The sequence below is a fragment of the Apium graveolens genome, chromosome 9, assembly GCF_009905375.1.
Source record: "Apium graveolens cultivar Ventura chromosome 9, ASM990537v1, whole genome shotgun sequence".
Classification (NCBI taxonomy): Eukaryota; Viridiplantae; Streptophyta; class Magnoliopsida; order Apiales; family Apiaceae; genus Apium; species Apium graveolens.
This window is the reverse complement of record NC_133655.1, coordinates 265,381,970-265,402,575: the sequence shown is the minus strand read 5'-3', so window position 1 is coordinate 265,402,575 and position 20,606 is coordinate 265,381,970. Positions and strand designations below refer to the sequence as shown.

General features: G+C 36.0%; 1 non-coding gene across 1 annotated transcript; it reads right to left on the bottom strand.

The window, feature by feature from the left end:
- Positions 1-16,500: 16,500 nt before the first annotated feature.
- Positions 16,501-16,607, bottom strand: LOC141688607 (small nucleolar RNA R71). Its single transcript, XR_012562041.1, has one exon. It is a non-coding gene; the product is annotated as a small nucleolar RNA R71 (small nucleolar RNA).
- Positions 16,608-20,606: the final 3,999 nt, after the last annotated feature.

Sequence of the window (20,606 nt, the reverse complement as noted above, 5' to 3'; positions counted from 1 at the left end):
TAAAAGCTCTTTTAGCTATTCTGAATGATGAAATTAATTCACTAGCATTTCGGGGCTTATTATCATAACATAAACTATAGATAAGCTGACAGAATCTAGAAAAATAAATAGTAGATCTATCTTCATTCATTCTGTCCCCAATAAAACCTAAGACATCACTTGTATAGTCAAAATCAGTTTGATTTATGAGAGCATACCCGATTTGTTGGCTGAATATGGGAATTACATCAAAATTGGAACATTTGTTTGCAAAAGCCTTGGTTATGCAATCAAAGAAGAAACTCCATTCCCTCCTTATGAAAGATCTCTTCAACTGGCCCAGCTTTGCCAATGTCCTCTCATATACCAGACTGGCCATCATGTTTTGAAGAACTGGATCTTCAACAGTAGAATAAACACAGTTCTCAGGTAGTTGCAGTGCTTGTCAAACCGTAGACAATGTCATAACATACTCATCCTCCCCTGATGAAATAATAATACTTGAAGACCCTTGAGCACCACCATCGTCATATACACCGCTTCTCCAGAACTCCAAGACTTGAGTACCAGAGACTGCTTCGGGTTCGGTCAGAGCATACCCAATATCAGAACTAGCAAGAAAGTCCTGAATGAAGTGAAGTTCAGATGGGGCTTCTGACTTTCTAAGAATAGCAGAGAAGTTATTAGGAATAAATGTAGCTCCATCAAAAATTATGTCCTTGGGTGCCATGAGAAATTCGTGAGAAAGAAAATTGCCAGTAAGGTGTTTGAGAAAATGTCTGAATGAAAAATCGTCAGTAGATGAGAGAGAATAAAAGTAAAAAAGAGAGAGATAAAATGTGAAAGTAAATAAAAGATTTTACAATCTTTTCTCTCTTTTACTTATACACGATAGAAAAAGTAAGCGTTGAGACACCTGTCTGACATACAGCATTAAAAGATAATTAATGGGCACGGGTATTCAGTAATCATTACTTATCACATGCAGTTTTTCAACGAAAAACCGTTCCACTTACCAAGTAATCCCATTAATCAAGGACGTGCAGTTTTATTTTAAATTTTAAAACTGTTCCCACTTAAGAAATTATTATTACTGCTTTACCAATATTCTGTAAAAATATGACCAATAAGAGAATGACCAGAAATAAACCAAGTAAATAAATACTGCCACGAGAACTTGATTTGTATCAGAGCTAAAAAGGTCATCAGAATATGGTTAGTATCAGGATTTATAATATTATCAGAATATGAAACGACTCAGAGACAAAATCTTGCAAAAATATAAAATTTCATTAATATATTGAGCAAATACATTTCATGAAATTTAAATTACATGCTTAAAAATACAAGATTGTCCTAAGCTACAAATCCTAACATCAACAGCTTTAGTCCTAAGCTAAGAAGCTAGACAAAGTTGACGGTGAAGAGAAACAGATAGATAACAATTATTTCTTCTTCCTACTCTCAACAAAAAGAACAGCAAGATGAATGATCTATTCTTGTTGTCGGAGAGCTTCTCTCCTTTCCTCTTCCAGACGCTCAAGATGGCGATGATAGTCCATATAGAAGAATAAGAGGTCTGTGAGAACCTCTTGGGAAACTGAGTCCCAGATATCATCAGGAATGGCAGTGACATGCCACTCCTGCCTCCACTCAGTATCTAGCATGGTTATCCTCATTGGATTGAATAGTCACAGAAATATTCATCTCAATATCAGAGTTTAGAAATTCACATCAGACAACAATCAGTAGTTAAGCAATTTTTAATTAAGCACAAAGATAGTAATATCTGTAAATACTGATCATAAAGTCTGATGAAACATAATCATAAACTAAGCAGACTTAGAGAAAGAACCTGAAACCATTCCAAGTTCATTTACCAATCTTGTAAAAGTAGCTTCACATAGTGGTTTGTGAAGATATCTGCTAGTTATTGATCTGTTAGAACAAAGTGCAATTACACTGTACCTTTATCCACACGTTCCCTTATGAAGTGGTACCTAATGCTGATGTGCTTTGCCATTGAGTGTTGAACTGGATTACCTGTCATAGCAATAGCACTTTGATTATTACAGTAAATAGGGATTTTAAAATATGTTAACCCATAATCCAGTAACTGATTCTTCATCCAAAGAATCTGTGCACAACAACTTCCTGCAGCAATGTACTATGCTTTTACAGTTGATGTGGAAATTGACTTTTGTTTCTTGCTAAACCAAGAAACTAATCTGCCTCTAAGAAATTGGCAGCTTCCACTTGTGCTTTTCCTGTCAATTTTGCATCCTGCAAAATCTGCATCTGAGTAACCTATTAGTTTAAAATCTGATTCTCTGGGATACCACAATCCCAGATCAGCTGTTCCCTTAAGATACTTGAAAATTCTTTTCACAGCTGTTAAGTGAGGTTCTTTTGGATCTACTCGAAATCTTGCACAAAGACAGGTAACATACATGATATCAGGTCTACTAGCAGTTAGATAGAGTAGTGAGCCAATCATACCTCTATAATCAGTAATATCTACTGATATACTAGTATCCTTATACAATTTTGTTGTAGTGGCCATGGGAGTGGATGCACTTGAACAATCTTGTATTCCAAATTTCTTCAGCAAATTTCTGGTGTACTTGGATTGACAAATAAAAGTGCCTTCTTCATTCTGCTTGACTTGAATGCCCAGAAAATAGCTAAGTTCCCCCATCATACTCATTTGATATCTTGACTGCATCAGTTTGGCAAACTTCTTGCAAAGTCTGTCATTTGTAGAACCAAAAATGATATCATCAACATATATCTGCACCAAAAGTAAGTCCTTTCCATGGTTGAGGTAGAACAATGTTTTGTCAATAGTTCCTCTGTTAAATCCACTTTCCAGAAGAAACTGAGCTAAAGTCTCATACCATGCTCTTGGAGCTTGCTTAAGGCCATAAAGTGCTTTATCAAGCCTGTAGACATGATTTGGAAATTTGGAATCTATAAAGCCTGGCGGTTGTTCAACATATACTTCCTCTTCCAATTCTCCATTGAGAAAAGCACATTTCACATCCATTTGAAAGACTGTAAACTTTTTGTGAGCAGCATAAGCCAAAAATATCCTTATGGCTTCCAATCTAGCAACTGGTATAAATGTTTCATCATAATCAATTCCCTCCTGTTGAGAATATCCTTTTGCAACCAGCCTTGCTTTATTCCTTGTAATTATGCCATCACTATCAGTTTTGTTTCTGAACACCCACTTTGTACCAACAACGGATCTGTTCTTTGGTCTTGGCACAAGGGTCCAGACTTTATTTCTTTAAAATTCATTTAACTCTTCCTGTATTGCTTGTACCCAATCAGCATCTTGAAGAGCTTCTTCCACTTTCTTTGGTTCAGTCTGAGAAAGAAAAGAATTATAAAGATATTCACTTGAAGTAGTTGTTCTAGTTCTGACACCTACGTTAGGATTCCCCATTATTAAATCAGGTGTATGTGATTTAGTCCACTTCCTTGCAGATGGAAGATTATCTCTAGAACTGGATGCTCCCCCATGATCCATGTTGTCTTCATCAACATTTTCTGATGCTCCCCCTGAAATTATGCTCTCTGAGTTGGATCCTTCAGAAATTGAGTTTCCAGAATTATCAGAACTTGGATCATCAGAACTTGATGAATTAGAACTTGAAGAGCCAGTTGTAGGTTCTGATGCTTCTTGAGATGTGGTTGTATCTTCAGTATGCTCCCCCTGTACAGGTGCATCTTCCTTTGGCGTAGTCACCACAGTTTCAATAACATCAGAGTTTAATCCATCAGAGTTTGCAGTATCAGGATTTAGACTGTTAGGATTTTTAGTATCAGAATTTAAGTCTTCATTTTCAAATCTCAGCTGATCATGATCATTGAAATCTTCAAGTCCAGTAATCTTGTCATCAAAGGAGACATAGATAGATTCCATGACAACCCTTGTTCTTAAATTGTAGACTCTGAAGGCTTTTATGGAAAGTGGATACCCAACAAAAATTCCTTCATCAGCTTTTAAATCAAATTTGGATAGCTGTTCAGGATGAGTCTTAAGAACAAAACACTTGCATCCAAATACATAAAAATACTTCAGATTTGGCTTCTTTTTCCTCACCATCTCATATGGTGTCTTTCCATGCTTGTTAATGAGTGTTGCATTTTGAGTAAAACAAGCAGTTTGCACAGCTTCAGCCCAAAAATAGGTTGGTAGCTTTGCTTCATCAAGCATAGTTCGTGCAGCTTCAATAAGAGTTCTATTCTTTCTTTCAACAACTCCATTTTATTGTGGAGTTCCAGGAGCAGAAAATTCCTGCTTTATTCCATGGTCTTTGCAGAACTCTTCCATGATCAAATTCTTGAACTCAGTGCCATTATAACTTCTTATGATCTTCACAGAATATTTGACCAATTTATCCAGTTGCTTGACATGATCAATCAAGATAGATGCAGTTTCACTTTTTGTGTGCAAGAAATACAACCATGTGTATCTGGTGAACTCATCCACTATGACCATAGAATATTTCTTCTTTGCAATAGACATGACTTCACTGGACCAAATAGATCTACATGTAGTAGGTGATAAGGCTCAAGAATTGATGATTCAGTCTTGCTCTTGAATGAAGATTTTCTTTGCTTAGCCTTCTGACATGAATCACAGAGGCAATCAGGAGCAAATACTGATTTTGGCAGTCCTCTCACAAGATCTTTCTTGACTAGTTCATTTATATTGTTGAAATTTAAATGTGAGAGTTTCTTGTGCCAATTCCAGCTTTCTTCAATTGATGCTCTACTTAACAGACAGATTGCAGAACCATCAGTACTTGTTGAAAGCTTAGCTTCATAAATGTTACCATGCCTGTATCCTTTCAGAACAACTTTTCCTGTATATTTGCTTACAACTTTACAGTGTTCTTCAAAGAAATCCACATGATAACCTCTGTCACAGATTTGACTAACACTCAGCAGATTGTGTTTAAGTCCTGAGACCAGAGCTACTTCTTTAATGATGACATTCCTAAGATTGATATTGCCATATCCCGGTGTTTTTCCAATGTTTCCATCTCCATAAGAAACACTTGGGCCAGCTTTCTCCACAAAGTCTGATAGCAGGACTTTATTTCCAGTCATATGTCCTGAGCATCCACTGTCCAGAACTAGGATGTTTTTCCTGTTGCCCTGCAATCACAAAGACCACTAATGATTAGTTTTAAGGACCCAGACTAGCTTGGATCATTTGGCCTTATTAAGTTTGTTAACATTTGCAGCGGATTTAGCATCAGAGTTTATGTTAACATTTTTCTTATCAGCATCTACACTATCAGACTTTGTATCAGAACTTACACTAGAAGGAACAATGCTAACTTTCTTTAAAGAAGATTTTATTTGATAATAATCATAGTACAAACTATGATATTCCTTACAAGTATAAATGGAATGCCATAAACTACCACAATGAAAATAAGGATTTTGTGGCCTATATCTAACAGACTGACTCTTAACTCCTGACTTTGAAGGTAAGGAGTTTATGTTCTTATTCTTCCTGTAAAAAGAAGCCAGATGGTTAGAACTTCCACAATTATGAAATATTTTTCTAGGAGCATTAGGAACAGGCTTATAATCATTGCTTTTATTCACACCTTCCTTTCCATTCCTATTTTTCCTAGGTGACTTTACCTTGTTTATATTCTTAACATCTTTCAGCTTATGCTTAAGTTGCTTCTTTGTCATTAAGCCTATGTTTACTTCAGTTGGCTTTTCCTGTTTTAGTTTGTCAGAAGTTAATTCCTCTTTAACTTCTGATTTCTCAGTTTCAGACTTTACAGCTACAAACTTAACAGGTTTTACCTTTGGCTTTTGTTTAACAACTACAGGCTTAATTTCTACAGTTCTTTTATCATTCTTGTCATCTCCATAACCTAAGCCCTCTTTCCAGTTTCCACTACTTAACAAATTCTGAGTTGTTCTGCCAGAGTTAGTCTAAGTCCTGATAATCTCTCTTTCCTTTTCTAACTCAGTTTTTAGAGATTCATTCATTTTAAGTACTTCATCCCTAACATAGAAAGCATCATCTCTATCTTTCTGAGTTTGATGGAACATGACTAACTCTTTTTCTAAATAATCATTCCTCTTTTTACAGGCAAGATTTTCAGAAGTTAATCTTTCACATGTTAAAGTTTGATCTCTATAACTAATGAACATGGTTTTAAGATATCTTCTTAACTCATTAATGTCATCAGTATGAAAGGCATAAGTAGTTTGAGGTACCTTTAACTCAGCAGCTTCAGAACTGCTATCAGCATTTGCCATCAAGACATAGTTCACCTCACTTTCAGAATCTGAAGTGTCTGTCCAGCTTTTCTTCTTTGTGACAAGAGCTTTGCCTTTGTCACTCTTCACTTTCTTGCAATCAGGAGATATGTGGCCTTTCTCACCACAGTTGTAGCATTTGACATTTGTGTAATCTCCTCTGTCAGACTTCCCTCCTTTGCCTTCAGATTTTGTGAAACTCTTCTTATCAGAACTTGCACCTTTCCTGGAAAACTTCTTTCCCTTCCTGAACTTTCTGTATGCAATCCTTGTGATTCCTTTCACCATAAGAGCACACAGCTTCATCATCTCTTCCTCAGCATCCATCTCAGGCAAGCTTTCGGTTTCTGAGTCATCATCACTATCAGAACTTGATGACTCAGTATCAGACTTTGAGATGAGCGCTTTTCCCTTGCCTTTCCTTGAGGTAGCTGCTTTGGGGGATTCTTCCTTAGCCTTAAGAGCAACTGTCCTTGACTTTCCTCCTTTCCTCTTGCTTCTTTGTTCCATCTCAAGTTCATGAGTCTTGAGCATCCCATAAATTTCATCAAGAGTTGTTTCTTCAAGATTATAGTTTTCTTTTATAATTGTGGCCTTCAAATCCCAACTTTTAGGAAGAGCTAACATGAATTTAAGGTTTGAATCTTCAAGATCATACTCCTTATCAACTAGTGACAAATCATTCAAGAGTTTGACAAATCTGTCATATAAATCAGTCAATGACTCATTAGGCTTTGAGTCAAAGTGTTCATACTCTTGAGTGAGTATAGTCTTCCTGTTCTTCTTAATCGAATCAGTTTCCTGGCATCTTGTCTCCAAGGCATCCCATATCTCCTTTGCAGTCTTGCAGTTAATTACTCTGTTTGACATTACATTATCAATGGCACTATGCAGCAAGTATCGTACCTTAGCATCCTTAGCAATTGATGCGATATCTTCAGCAGTATAATCACTCTTCTCCTTTGGTACAGATTTTGCTGCTTCACCTGCAACTGCAACTGCGAGTTTGGTTGGCTTGTGAGGTCCTTCATTGATTCTGTCAAGATATTCTGGATATGTAGCTTCCAGAAACATAGTCATCCTCACCTTCCATATGGGATATTCAGATGGTTTCAGTATGGGAACTCTAATAGCCTCATATCGACTATGGATTTGAGTCTTTGGAGGTTCTTCAGTTTTGATGGGCTTGGTTGGAGTTTCTGCTTCAGACATTATTGTTTTTGTATCTTAAACTGTTTGTGTGTTAACAAATAGGCTCTGATACCACTTGTTAGGTCACACACACTGTAGAAGGGGGGTTGAATACAGTGTATAGCACAATCAAATCGAATTCAAAGAACACAAGTAATAGAAAACAAACTTTATTAAACTCTGTTATAATGTAGAACTGTCCTCTCTCAGTGATGAGCAAAATATCACGAGAGCTGCTAGGGTTACAATGAATATTATTCTCGATAATGATAACATATATAGTGTAAACCCTATGTTTATGTTTATATACTACACAGTTACAAGATAATCGCTAATTTATATGGAATATAATTCTGCTTCCTAAAATATATCAATCAGATATCTTTTCTTCCAAGTATTCTATTCTTTATAGAATTCCTTCTTCATGCATATCTCTTCTTGCATTTATCTTGATCTTCTTTCCTTTCAATCAGTCACCTTCCTTATCTGAAAGTTTCCTTTAAGTCCAGATATTATCTCCTGATAAATATCTTCTGAACCTTGAGTACTGATAACTTAAGTTATGTCTTCAGTATAAGTGCTGATATTCAGTTAAGTACTTATTTGTCCTGTTAAGTAAGATCTGAAAACTAAACAAAAATCATATTAGACATGACATTATCAAATATATCTAACATATATGTTACCATGTCTTTAACCTTTCAGAACCACTTTGTCTGTAGAATTACTTACAACTTTACAGTGTTCTTCAAAGAAATCCACATGATAACCTTTGTCACATATTTGACTCACACTTAGCAGATTGTGTTTAAGTCCTGAGACAAGAGCTACTGATTCAATTATGACATTCCCAAGATTGATATTGCCATATCCCAGAGTCTTTTCCATGTTGCCATCTCTATAAGAAACTCATAGGTCAGCTTTCTCCACAAAGTCTGATAGCAAGACTTTATTTCCTGTCATATGTCCTGAACATCCACTATCCAGAATCTGAATATTTTTCCTGTTGCCCTGCAATTACAAAGACCACTATTGGTTAGTTTTAAGGACCCAGACTGTGGCGCCCTCCAAACCCGGGTCAGAAGTTTGGGGTCCACACACATACCTTATTTATAACCTGCTTATAATAACAATACTAAAGATAATAATAATATGCAATGACCCTACTTACCAACTACCACGGATCGCAACAGGTTAAAGTATACACACAAGCCAAACACACTAATATATTACATACCGATTAAATCCCAACCATTCAAACTCAAACTGAGTATTAAACATATTACAAACTTTTACAAATTTACATTATTCCAAAAGAAGCCTACTAGCTCAGCTTCAACAGCCTTAATCCCTAGCTCTCGTACTGGACTGGGGATCCTTGCTACTAACTGGTTCCTTCTTAACTGGAAAGAGTATAAATAACATCACACAAATGAGCTAACTAGCTCAGCAAGTCACAATGACAAAACTGAGAATAATGATCATCAAGTGAATATGGTTATGATATCAAGTGAACAATGGATTATGATTTAGAATTGGATACTATATTTTTATTTTAAAACCAAGGTTAGGCTGCTGATCAGTCACGCACTAACCCCGAGCAAAGCACACAATATTGCTCTAACTACTGGATCCAAGGCACACATTGGCCTAACTTGGCCATTATATGGTCTGACCACGAATCTGGTCCACATTTTTATAAAAACAATCCAATTCTAACATAATAACAAAATTAAACAATAATAAACAATAATCAGAATCATTAACAATAATGAGTGTTTAACAATGAAAGGGTTTCAACCCTTGTGTGGATCAACAAGGTACTTTCAAGGCTTGGATGTTGGGTAATGAAAGAATTGGATAACAAAGGAATCAATGTTTCAGGGTTTCAAGAATTTGGTCTTTCAAAGTATAAGATACCATGGGTTGAGTATATAATATAATTCAGTTCAGTGTCTGGTATTTAGTTTGTATGTATTTGTGGAGTAGTATCGTAGATTTGTGGTTCGTGTTTGGGTATACAATAATCAATGGCTTAGAAAGAATATGGTTCATGGCTCAAGAACAATAACTGAAATCAGGGTTTAGGTTTATGTGCTTCAAAGCACTTGCAATGTCAACAAGACTATCAAGTACTACAATATCTCGAGAAAGTTCAGAACACTTGCCTGGTATTAGCTTACTATCCTGCACTCACTTCCCATCACAATCGTTTTACTTCTCAACTACCTGTTTCCCTTTCCTATGTCTTACCTCTTCTGCTCACATATTATAAGCATTTATCAATCATCATAAAAATAATTCGAAAATAATTAAATTTATATAAAATCAACCTTTGATTCTGCAGTAAAACAGGTCCTGGAATCTGATAGTACTCCTTGAGACCTTCAAATTGGTTACTCCAACTTTCCAAACGGATTTCACTAACACCTTGAATTTGTGGTTTGATTCTCAGAAAGGTTTATGAATATATGATTTTTCTCTGTAAAATTATATAATTATCTGTCTGTAAATGATTTTGATACGAAATAAAATACGGTAAAAGGCTATTTATATTTACGGGAAATTAGTATCCCGTTGGATCATTCCGGATATAAAACGGTACGTTTATTTGTAAAAACTGATACAAACGGTATCGGTTTTCGGGATAATTATCCAAATCAGTACAATTTGTACTGCGGTCTTGGTCTCAGCGCCTGGTTACACGTATTACGAAGTGATAATTGTGATAGTTTAATAAAAAGCTCCCGATTATCGAAAATACGGGTTTTATTGATTTACCGAAACGAATATTGTATCGAAAATGTTGCGTCGGGACCCGCGGAGGACAAACCATACACCGGATCGAAAAAGTCGAAACATGGAAAATGCTCGGAATATTACAATTAGGTTAGGAAGGAGTTCTCGGAAGAGTTTCGGGTTCCAAAAACGTAACAACGGTTGACGTTGGTTGGTTCCCGTTTTTATAAAATAGATTTTAAATACTCGGAAAAAGATTTTATAAATTTCATATGATTCATATAAATTCATAAATCAACATAATAATAATTAGGAAGATATGACAATTATCTATATTTTATTTTGGACATATAAAAATTGAAATACTCAATTAATACTATTTTTGAATATTCAAATACAAATAACACTTAACAGTTAATTCACAGAATAGATACTGAACACACATAATAATTATTTAATAGCAAAAATAATTACACGATATATCCCGGATATTACACAGACTTGCTTGGATCCTTTGTCCTTTTTAAGTTTGTTAGCATTTGCAGCGGATTTAGTTTCAGAGTTTATGTTAACATGCTTTTTATCAGACTTTATATCAGACTTTGCATCAGAATTTACACTAACTTTCTTTAAAGAGGGTTTTATTTAATAATAATCATAGTACAAACTATGATATTCCATACAATTATAAATAGAATGCCATAAACTACCACAATGAAAATAAGGATTTTATGGTTTAAACCTAACAGATTGACTCTTAGCTCCTGATCTAGGAGGTAAAGAGTTTATATCTTTATTTTTCCTGCAAAAAGAAGCAAGATGGTTAGAGTTTCCACAATTATAGCATTTCTTTCTAGGAGCATTAGGAACAAGCATATAATTATTGCTTTTATTCACACCTTCCTTTCCATTCCTATTTTTCTTAGCTTCCTTGACCTTGTTTACATTTTTAATCTCTTTCAGCTTATACTTAAGCTGCTTCTTTGTCATTAAGCCAACATTTACCATAATTGGTTTATCTTGTCTTAGTTTTTCAGATGTTAATTTGTCCTTAACTTCCTTTTCAGATTTTGACTTGTCAGAATTTGACACTTGACAGGATTAACTTTAGGCTTTTCAGCTTTCTTGGTAAAGTTTGGTTTAGATGACATCGTTTCCTTTTCTTCTTTATCATCTAGATAAGCTAGTCCTTCTTTCCAATTTCCATTTTCTAAGATTTTCTGAATTGTTCTTCCAGAGTTAGTCCAAGTTTTGATTATCTCCTTTTCCTTTTCTAGTTCAGATTTAAGAGATTTATTCAATTTTAGCAGTTCATCTTTAACATACAAAGCATCATCTCTTTCTTTCTGAGTTTGATGAAATATAACTAAATCTTTTTCTAAGTAGTAATTTCTATTTCTAAGAGCAAGACTTTCAAATTTTAATCTTTCATTTTCTAAATTCTGATCTCTAAAACTAATTAACATGGTTTTAAGATATAATCTTAGCTCAGAAATATCATCAGTATGAAAAGCAAGATTTGAATGAGGTACCTTCAATTCAGGAGTTCCAGAACTGCTATCAGCATTTGCCATCAAAGCATAGTTCACCTCTTCTTCAGAATCTGAAGTGTCTGCCCAGTTTTTCTTCTTTGTGATAAGTGCCTGACCGTTATCACCTTTTCCTTTCTTGTAGTCATGAGAGATGTGGCCTCTTTCACCATAATTGTAGCATTTGACATTTGGGTTGTCTCCTATGTCAGACTTTCCTCCTTTGCCTTCAGTCTTTCTAAACCCTTTCTTTTCAGAACTTCCACCTTTCCTGGAATACTTCTTACCCTTTCTGAATTTCTTGTAGGCTATCTTTGTGATACCCTTCACCATAAGAGCACACAGTTGCATCATCTCTGCATCAACATCCACTTCAGATAAATTTTCAGATTCTGAATCATCATCATCAAAATATGATGACTCTGAATCAGACTGTATGATGAGAGCCTTTCATTTTCCCCTATTTGAGACAACCACTTTAGGAGATTCCTCCTCAGCTTTAAGGGCAACTGTCTTTGACTTTCTTCCATGCCTTTTGCTCCTTTGATCCATCTCAAGTTCATGAGTCTTGAGCATACCATAAATTTCATCAAGAGTAGTTTTAACAAGGTCATAGTTGTCTCTATGGTAGTAGACTTCAAATCCCAATTTTCAGGAAGAGCTAAAAGGAATTTTAGATTTGAGTCTTCAAGATCATATTCCTTGTCCACCAGTGACAGATCATTCAAGAGTTTGGAAAATACGTCATATAAATCAGTTAGTAACTCATCAGATTTTGAGTCAGAGTGCTCATACTCCTGTGTGAGTATTGTCTTCCTGTTCTTTCTGATGGCTTCAGTTCCCTGGCATCTTGTCTCCAAAGCAAACCATATTTCCTCTGTAGTCTTGCATCCAATTACCCTGTTTGACATGACATTGTCAATTGCACTATGAAGTAAATGCCTTACCCTTTCATCCTTGGCAATAGATGAACAATATCACTAAGAGCTGCTAGGTTACAATGAATACTGTTCTCGTGAATGATAACACATATAGTGTAAACCCCGTGTTTATATAGTACACAGTTACAAGATATCTCTTAATTGATATGAAATATATCTCTTCCTAAAATATATCAATCAAATATTATCTTCTACAAGTCTTCTAGTCATCCAACTCCTAGGGCATATCTTCCTTTGTTTTAGTCCAGATCGTCTCCTGTAAAACAGCTGCATTCCTTATCTGAAGTACCCGCACTTAAGTCCTGATATAAATCCTGACGGCCTTAAGTTCTGATATAAGTTCTGACTTCAATAAGTTCTGATTTCCAGTAAGTCCTTATAAATCCTGATATTAAGTTCTGAAACTAAACAAATCAGATTAGACATGACATCACAAATATATCTAACAAATGATCCTGTCATAGGGGAGGCAAATATAGCACATTCAAGTGCCAGTGTGTTGCAATACACACAAGGGTTTGAGACTGGTGCACATGGAAGTAACCCAGTCAAATCCCCTCCAATTCAATAGGAGGTTCCCACGCCTAGTGAAGAACAACAATTAGCCATAACCATAGAGCAATTTGTGAGTAAAACTGTGACTTCAGTCACAGGTGCTTCTGAACCATCTACCTCACAACCACAACAACCTCACATTCTCTCTCAGTAGCTACAAGAATCAGGCTCTCAACCAACTTCTGTAGATGATCTACTAGTAGAGCATATTTCTGGACTTCCAAACATCTCACAGCATCTTTTAACTTCCAACATGAGCAAACAAGATTATCAAGCGATCTTGCTTACATATATGAAGAAGTTGAGAAGCAGAAAAAGAAAATTGTCAATGATGAAGAGCAAGATGGGAATAGGGATGCATGGCTCTACGATGACTATGTCTTGGAAATGGATCAAGTCTTGGCCAGATTTAAGGAAAAATACATCACTATTTTGGGCATCAATGCAAAGGACTTGACTCCACAGGTTGTATATGATGCCATCACAGATGTATACAAAGCTCAGCTCAAAGCATTTCATCTTTTTGGTAAAGCTCTGGAAGTCAAGCTAACTGGTCATAAAGATAAGATCAGAAAATTGGTTAATGAGAAGATGGATAAGATAATACCCTCTCAAGAACAGATCACTACCAAATTCAAGCACTTTACTGAGCAAATGTCAAGGATGGATATTGCTTCTATTGAGAAAGAAGTCAAAAATCTCAAAAAATCTTTCATCAATCTCCATACACTTATCCAGCTACAAATCACTTACTCAAATGACACTAAGGTCAAGCTGGACCAACTTTACCAAAGCAGATATGAGCCCTCGGCTTTTCTTATGGAAGGCATCAAACAGGCTGTAGATGAAACTTTTGGCACATCTACTAGTTCTTTTCAGCCTGGCTCCATCTCCACAAATCTTCAAATTCAATCTTTACAAGGCCAAGTCTCCGCACTGCAAGACTCCAACTCTTCTCTCACTGCACAAGTTCAAGCCTGTCTCTTGTCAAGAGCCAACAAACAGACATCCAGATCCTGGTAGACTCTCATAAGCATCTTCAAATGCAGAATTCTATAGCTTTGGGAGCCATCATGGGCAAACTCAACATACCTCTACCTTCTCTACCTGAACAGGTAAGGCCTGAAATTCCTACTCCCATCCTCATGCCTGCCAACAAGACTAAGGGGGAGATAGAGGCTAGGCTAGAAAAATCAAGATCATCTACTTAACATGTCCAAGGTGCTGAAAAGAGCTCAAGTCAAGAAGCTGATATTAGAATGTAGAGACTTTTTAAAGCAGCTGAGGGTCCCAGTTGATAAGTGGCATTTTATACCACTTAGAACGTCTTATAATGGCTTGAATTGATGTCTTGAAATCAGGTATTTTGTGTATTTGATGCGTTTTTCTAGTGTTTTTGCATTTCAGGGTATAACTTGCGTATGTAGGAAGAATTCATCAAAAATAAGCCTAGGGAAGTGTGTGGCATTGATTGTGGAAAGTTGGGGGCAGAATGCAGCAAAATCATGAGCAGAATTCAGAATTTTCCAGAAGGTGCTTGGGCGCCCGCTCAGGATGCTGGGGCGGCCTCCTGGGAGCTTGGGCGCCCGCTCAGGAATCTGGGGCGGCTGCTCAGGGACGAAAATTTTAATACTGAATTTTATAATCCTTATTCTGATGGACTTCTGAGATGGCTGGTTTTTGTGGGCTTCTATATAAGTAGTTCTCAGAGACATTTCACATAAGTGTGGTATCAAGCAAGGAGCAAGGAGAGAAGGAAGAAGACCGTTTTAGCACATCGCAACGAAGAAGAGGAAGCATACGTTTTCTTGTGATTCTTTTATTCGTTGTATCAGTGGATGCTAGTTTTCTTTACTTTGAACCTTATTACTCTTGTGACATACTCTGGTTTTAATAAGTATTTTTTATTAGTTTATATTGTATGTATTATCATGTTTTCATTGGAACCCATGGTGACGATGAGTTCAATTATGAACTAATCGTTGTCATGGGATTCTAGCGGATTTACTTATGGATTTCAATAATTAATTGTTTCGATATCTTGGTGTGTGGTGATTGATTGATATCCTAGTATTGGTTGTGCTTATTCATCTTATGTGCGTAGCTAACATATAAGATAGCGTGTTAATCTCTATTGAAGCAATAGTGAATATAGAGGTTTAGAACTTGCAATGCTAGTATAGGTTCATGTATGTGTATGCATGATTCGTAGGTAACTCTAACCGTTTTACTTGCCCTATGTAATCATTATGGATAACTTGTGCTTAAACCGTTATGTTGTCAAATTCTATAGACATATAGGGTCTCAATATAATTGGTGCCTATTCAGCTTCTATCTCTTTTGTGGATGTCTGGTAGAATGGTACTCGTGCAACAAAAGTTGGTGTTTATCAGTTTCGTGTTATCTAATTAGTGTCATCACCATCACATGCTAAGGTTAAGAACGAAAAGGCTATTGAATGAAGTATTTAATGAAGTTAGAATCCCATGTTTGTCATATATATTAATTCAACCATTCTTGTTCTCTTAGTTATAATTGTTAGTTTAATCTCTTAGTTTAATCAAAACCCAATTTGTTATTTGTCTTAGCATTGAGCAATAACCATACATTGTTGCATAGGTGCATAAATTGAACTTAACCTAAACCAGCCTCTGTGGGAACGAATCTGATTTATATCTTATACTACTTGTGAACGTTATACTTGCATGAATATTAGCGCGTGTTTTCACCCTAACAAGTTTTTGGCACCGCTGTCGAGGACTCGGTGTTAATTTTTAGTTTATGTCATTTTCATCAGTGGTCGTCAAAGTTCACTAACTTGGATTCTTTTACTTTCACGGTTTATTTGTTTGTGTTTCTGGTACTCATTACAATGGGAGATCCAGCAGCACGAACGAAAGCCTTGATGGATTTTTCTCAACCCAAGATCAATGACATTCAATCTAGTATTGTCCGGCCAGCTATCACAGCTAATACCTTTGAGATCAAGCCTGGCATAATTCAATGGGTATAGAATTCAATCCAGTTTGGAGGTTCTCCAACGGAAGATCCCAATACGCACATTAGGGGTTTCATAGAGATCTGCGACACCTTCAGGTTCAATGGTGTTTCCGAAAATGCTATTAAGCTGAGACTGTTATCATTCTCTCTGAGGGACAAGGCTAAGAGCTGGTTACACTCTCTACCAGCTGGTTCAATTACTACTTGGGAGGATCTTGCTCAGAAATTCCTTACTAAATTCTTCCCTATGGCGAAGACAGCTGCAATGAGGAACGCTATTACTCAATTTACGCAGCAAACGGGAGAATCGCTATATGAAGCTTGGGAGCGCTACAAGGAGATGCTTAGGAAGTGTCCTCATCATGGAATTCCTGATTGGATGATCATCACTTGTTTTTATAATGGGTTGAGAGCATAGTCCAGACCCATGCTCGATGCAGCATCAGGTGGAGCCTTATGGGCGAAGAGCTATGAGGAAGCTTATGATCTAATTGAACTAATGGCTGCTAATGAATATTAGTATCCAACCCAGAGATGTCCACAGGGCAAGGTAGCAGGAGTTCTTGAAGTGGATACAGTTACGGCTATCACTGCTCAACTAAAGGCGTTGTCTATGAAGATCGATTATCTGGCTAACTTGGGTGTTAAGCAGATAACCAGTGTTTGTGAGCTGTGTGCAGGTCCGCATGCGACGGTGCAATGTGCTATATCTAGTAACTCAACTCAGTTTGTGAGCAACTTTCAGAGATCGCAGCAACCAGTTTCAGACACTTATCATCCTGACAACAGGAATCATTCTAACTTCAGCTGGAGCAACAATCAGAATGTGATACAACAGCCGTTCCAGCAGTTTGGAAATAAGCTATTCAACCCTCCTGGTTTTCAGCAACTCCAACTTCAACAACAAACTCATGGTGCATGTCTATCTTCGAATGAAAAATCTGAATTGGAGGAGTTGCGGCTTATGTGCAAAAACCAGGCTCTTATTTGTCAAAGCCAGGTTGTTTTAGACTCTGGAGAATCAAATAGGGCAAATTGCTAATGCCTTATTGAATCGACCACCAGGAACGCTCCCGAGTGATACAGAAACAAATTCAGGCAAGAGGGAAGTTGAAGAATAGGTGAACGCCATCACCTTAAGGTCTGGAAAGGTCGCAAGCCCCCAAATTCAACAAGATGAAGAGCCTGGAAAATCTCAAGTTTCAGAAAATGCAGTTGTGGCTGAAGAAGAAGTGCAGAAGGAAGCAGAGGTGGAACCAATGAAGACTACTGTGGAACACACTCCTCCTGAGGGTAATACAGGGGAGGAATAGATCTATCATCCACCTCCTTTTCCTAAGAGGCTGCAGAAGAAGAAGCTGGATAAGCAGTTTGAGAAGTTTTTGGAGGTGTTCAAGAGGAGTAAGAGAAGTCATGATGGTTCAGAACCATACCAAACCCTAAAAATCCAAACACAACTAGCTCAAACCTCAGCTCAACCTATAACATCAACTATCTCAAACATCAAACCACCTCAAACCTCAAAGCCAAAATTTCTGTACAAATAAACAACCAATTCTTTCCTAAAAATTCCAATCACCACAAGCCAAACAAGTCTCAAGAAAATCTCAATCCTACCTTTAACCAAGCCTTCACTAAAAGTCAATCTTAAATCTGTTGGAAGAAAAATTAAGAAAGTCAAGTCTTCTGAAAAAGTTGAAGTCACTGAAAGGGCCATCTGGAACTGTTTCAAGCAATCTGACTTCCTACCTTTAAATTGGTGCATCTCAGATGAAGATCATTTTCAACAACTTATTGAGGAAATAGTCAGAGTCTGGGTTGTATCTCTTAGGGAAGTTAGAATTTTCTATAAAGATGGTTCTTTCACCTTTCTTGGCAGTGATCTAATGGATTCTCTCTCTCCCACGGAAATTAAGAGAATAATAAGTTTGTTAAAGGACAAGGATACTGCCACAAGGGCATGGAGATCAGTTATAGCCGAGTGGTTGATTGAAAGGGAAGAAACAAGAAAAAGGAATGAAATTAAAGCTGAAGAGAGAAGAAGAAAGTATGATGAAGAAATTGAGATGTTTATAAAAAGATCAGAAGAGCCTAAGGCAAAAAAAATGAGCAGGATCTCTATGGATGGGAAATTTCTAAACATCAAAACTAGTGGATTCTCAAGATTTATAATAAATTTTCTAGACAGTGGTTATCCCAAGGTAGCAAGACAAAAACTTGTAGAAGCTCTAAGTGGAACACCTATTATAGAAGAATTATGAATTCTTGATCACTTGAAGGATGTTCTTAGGGAAGAATCAGATACAAAAACTGTCTTTACCTGATTCTTGTAACCATTGAACTTTGTAAATCTTATGTTGTACAAAAATTGTAATTCTATCAAGCATTGTGTATTAATTTTATTTTCCATCATTTTAAACTTGGTGTTAGTCTTGTTAACAGGCATGAATTTGTGTTAAGCAATCTTCTAACAAATTGGGGGAGATTGTTGTGCAAGACATACCTGTACCTTAACAAGACTAAGACAATTTGTCAACACTAAGTAAGTTGTATTGTTATCTTAATTTGTATTTCGTACTTGTAATATTTTAAAGTCTGTAAAAAAGCAAAGGAATAGACTGGAGTCTTTTTCCTTAAACAGTATCAAGCCTAAGGATTCTATCTGGAAGAAGATCGAGATGATCATGCCTCAGAAGAATTTTGAAGAAGCTTGGAGTTGAATAAATCTGTTTAGATAAAAATACTCTAAGTCAAGATATCTACAAGTCACAGATTTAGTATACTAGAGAAGTCATTCGAGAACTCCAAATGACTTATCGAGAAGTCAGGAAAGCTACTAGAGAACTCAGAGAGATATCGACAGGTCAATTGAAGATATGAAGTTTGGAGATATCGACAAGTCATTTCTTCACTAGAGAACTCAGAGTTATCGACAAGTCTACATTCATTAGAGAACTCTGAGTTATCAATAAGTCAAAGTCCACTAGAGAACTCAGAGATATCGATAAGTCAAAATTCACTAGAGAACTCTAAGTTGTCGACAAGTCAAAGTGAAGACATGAAGTTGAGAGATCTCGACAAGCCAAAGTCTCATTCGAGAACTCAAAGACCTCTTGTAATATCTGGGATATACCGTGTAATTATTTTGCTAATAAATAATTATTATGTATGTTTAGTATTTATTCTGTGAATTATTTGTTAAGTGTTAAATGTGTTTGGATGTTTAAAAATAATATTAATTGAGTATTTTAATTTTTATATGTCCAAAATAAAATATAAATAATTGTCATATCTTCCTATTTATTTTTATGTTGATTTATGATTTTATAGGAAATATATGGATTTTATAAAATCTTTTTCCGAGTATTTAAAACACTATTTTATACAATCGGGAACCAACCGACGTCATCCGTTTTTACGTTTTTATAACCCGAAACTCTTCTGAGAACTCTTTCCTAACCTAATTGTAATATTCCGAGCATTTTCCATATTTCGACTTTTTCGATCCGGAGTACGGTTTGTCCTGTGCGGGTCCCGACGCAACATTTTCGATACAGTATTTGTTTCGGTAAATCAATAAAACTCGTATTTTTGATAAACATGAACTTTTTATTAAACTATCACAATTAACACCTCGTAATACGTGTAACCAGGCGCTGAGACCAATACCGCAGTACAAATTGTACTGATTTGGATAATTATCCCGAAAACCGGTACCGTTTGGATCAGTTTTTATAAATAAACGTACCATTTTTTATCCGGAATGATCCAACGGGATACTAATTTTCCGTAATTATAAATAGCCTTTACCGTATTTTATTTCGTACCGAAAATCATTTGCAAACAGTAATTTTATAGTTTTTACAGAGAAAATTCATATATTCATAAACCTTTCTGAAAATCAAACCAACAAATCAAGGTGTTAGTAATCTCTGTTTGGAAAGCTCGAGTAACCAAATCGAAGGTCTTGAGGAGTACTTTTAGAATCTATGATCCATACACCTGCAGAAATCAAGGTTATTTTTGTATAATTTTTATTATTTTCGAATTATTTTAATTAAAAATATGAATTTTTGTTCGGATGATTGTTTGAATGATTTGATGATTGCATGTTGTAGAGCTTGTTTTCCTGATGATTTTGATATATTATATGACTGATTTGGAGGTTAATAACATGATCAAAATTGAGTTTGATTTTTGAATTTTGAAATTAGGGTTTATAACCCGTATGAATGTTCTTAATTGAAATTTAGGGCTTTTTGATCTAGGGGTTATTAGCTGTTTATATAGTGGGTTGTGTTCCTTATGAAATTTGCAATCGATTGGTATATAGCTCGTTAACAGAGGATTCGTGAATCGAAGGGAGTT